A 3,469-nucleotide genomic window follows, 5' to 3' on the forward strand; every position below is an offset into this window, starting at 1 on the left:
GTTATGAAAGAATAAAAGAAACATTTTCATAAAAATCTCCTATCCCATTGGTTGATGGTTGATAGGAAAATATTTGAAAAAAAAAGAGAAATAAGAAATAGCGCCAAGTCCTTGAGGCTAAATTCACTACAGCAAAGGATGATAGAACCTTTCATAAGACTGAGATATGAANATTTTCAAATATTTCCCTATCAACCATCAACCAATGGGATATGAGATTTTTATGAAAATGTTTCTTTTATTCTTTCATAACACCAGATATTTTTCAACGATAACGCAGCAAAATAGTTACTTGGCGCTTTAAAAAAAAAATTTTTTTTTTTTGTGAGAGATTTCAGTTGTTTTTTTAAATTATTTTCTCTATTATTTCCTAATCGACCAGAATGAACTATTCATAAAAGCACTCAGGAGTTTTTCGATAGTAATACATTGCCATAGCTTCTTGACGTTTTTACTATTGTTCCCATTAGATAGCATTCTTTGGGATTCAATCAACAATTCATCGATAAGGATAATTCTGGAAGAACAATGTCTCGAAATGATTGTTCGCAGTTTTACTTTAACGAAGTTTTTTTTTCAAATGAAACCGCTTTGTTCCTCATTTGGCAGTTATATAACGATGTAACAATATTTTATTCGACAATTATGGAAGCGGTAAGATATTATCATTATTTTTTTTCAATTATTCATTTCTTTCCTACTACTGTTACGGTTTCATAGACTCCCTAGTCATCTGCATTGTATCCTTCTGATGTTAGCTTGAATGTCCGTCGGAGCAACACCCAAGCGGTTGAATTAGTACATTTGAAATTTTGTTCTCTGCAAGCTTTCCGTAATTTGTTTTGTATGAGTTTCAACGGAGAATGAAAAGCATTGAAGTGAAAAATCCTATGTGGGTATACAACGTGTAGCTGTAGTTGAGTTCCAATCCAAGGTTATCGTCGCAACATTAAATTATTATTTCGATTTGGATTTAGTTTGTTCCAAAAACAAGAGGTACACATCTTTAGAGTTTCTCGGCCATCGTATTTTTTTAATGCGTGAATCATCCACATGTATCCATTCGCTCTTTTTATCCTTCAACAAACTGGTATAGTGATCATTTATCTGAACATTGCAGTGTAACACGGCACTACTTACACAATAGGATTTATCACATGCATTAACCACGGTAGTTGGAACTGCTTCCAGCTTCCAATTGCTTGTTTTCTGTTTTATATATTTTTTGCTGCATGAGAAAATATCCATTTTGACTATGACAACGGCTTTTGTACTGCTAATCTCTGTTTTACGTGAAAAGTTAGTGACTTGACTACAAGTATCACAATATTGAACAACGTCGGTCCAATGTGAGAATGACTTCTTGATCAACTCATTCAAAGTCTCCGGCTACTTAGTGTCTTTCATTGATAAAGTCATTACAAAATTGTTCTCCTTATGAGTTTTCGTATAACTGCATGCTTTACATCGATCAACATGAATGAACTCTTGCTCGAGGAATTCTCGCAATTGTCCAACTTTGTTATAAATATTTTCCAAAAATATAACTGGATTCTGCTCGTTTTGAAGGCTCAGCGGTCCTTCTATGAACTGCCTCATCACACTTGCATCCAAAACCTCTGATCCTTTCAAGTATTTGCGAAGAAAATCACAGATGACTGCAAGCTCATCTTCGGGACTTTGCAGTATTTCGTGACATATGCTGGGAGAGCCGAAAATACATTGAATGGCTACGTTTGCATAACTGCAGTGGCCATCAACATTACTTAGACCATTAACGGATGTCTTAACATCATGTTTCTTCATATTGACATCCGTCGCGTCAATGAACCCAGTTTCGAAAGCCCATTGGGCGTCCCATTCCTTCGGCCAATATTTATGAGGCAAAAGAATTTGGGTCAAGTCGGATCTGAATTCAGCACGAAGTCTATTGTACTCTTCAATTGCTGCAATAGAAGCTTTTGTTGATGAGGGATCGAAATTGATCAAGTGAACTCCCTCTAACGTTGTTACTCTTGAAAGGGCCACATATGTTTGACCGGAAGAAAATATTGTCTGCCCCACATCAATGACTGCATTGTGCAAACTCAATCCCTGACTCTTATGAATTGTGATTTCATAGCTTAAAGAAATTGGGAACTGTCGTCTTGTAATATAAGTTTCATTCATAATTTCGAATTTCACGTCCATCCGCTCAATGTCACATTCTTGTCCAGAGGCCAGACGTATAGTTATCAACTTTATATGTTCTACAGCTGTATCAATGCATTTAACAACAGAAGTTACAATTCCAATCGTTCCATTGACCAGACCAATGGTAACATCAATGTTGCGCCTGACTATAACCTTGGCACCTATTTTAATTGTTATGATCTTTGCAAGACCAGCAGATGAACGGTCATCTTTTTCCGCCTTCTCAAGGATTTTCATAGCTGTCGCCTTCAGGCGAGGGTTACGACAATCTACTGAATCTTCGGCAATGAGAATAAGTTCATCAGTCGCTAGTTCCTTCAACATGACAGTATTCAAGCATTCACATTGTTTACGCGTAGCTAGTAAACATACAGCATCTGGAGGTAATTTCTTGATGTACGAGGATAAGAGACGAACTCGTTTGGCAGTATTCGTTGATGCAATATCGAATTTTCGAGTTTCTAATAAATTAATGTCTTCAGCTGTAATTGCACCAACTCGTAAACGAGCAAGGATATCCCCATAGGCTTGATCTTTTTGTTGACGCATATTAATGGTTAACTCATCGTACTTGAATAGATCTACCCCCATATTTATGCTGCACATGGATCCCAGCCGTTTTTCTACTTCAACCGATGATAACTTTATATACGGTGGATCTTGGCGAACCGGTGGCAATTGTAATAAGTCTCCAAAAAAAATAATATGTTTTTTACCAAACCAACCATCATTTTCGTCAAATGTGTCAAATATTTCCATAAGCCTTTGATTGATATACAGTAGAGTAGTGTTAGAAACCATTGATATTTCATCGATTATTATGAGTTTAACATCACGCATTTCAGCACGCATAAGTTTCAACAATTTATCCGATAACTGCTTGTATTTTGGAGTGTCATCATGCTCTATCGGGAGTTGGAAATATCTGTGGATTGTCAATCCATTGATATTGAAAGCGGCAATGCCGGTTGGGGCTGTAACTGCTGTTTTCCGATTCATTTCTTTACCAATCCAAGTTCTTATTACTTCAATTAAGAAACTCTTTCCCGTTCTATCTTCTCCGCTGACATAAAGCCGCAGTATTTCATTCTTGGAAGATTTTTCACGTTATCAAAAATTCTCCTTTGGTCCACATTCATTTGAGTTATCATGACTTTCAAATCTGTAGTCTTTCCTACTCTTTCTTCCATATCGTTGAATTCTTTCATAGCCATTTTGCCTTCTTTTGAATCACAACCGACTTCAATTTCAGGAGATTGAGTCATCTCGCTTTCAG

This window comes from Diachasma alloeum, unplaced genomic scaffold, assembly GCF_001412515.2.
Source record: "Diachasma alloeum isolate Michigan unplaced genomic scaffold, Dall2.0 Dall_scaffold_00791, whole genome shotgun sequence".
In the NCBI taxonomy this organism is placed as follows: Eukaryota; Metazoa; Arthropoda; class Insecta; order Hymenoptera; family Braconidae; genus Diachasma; species Diachasma alloeum.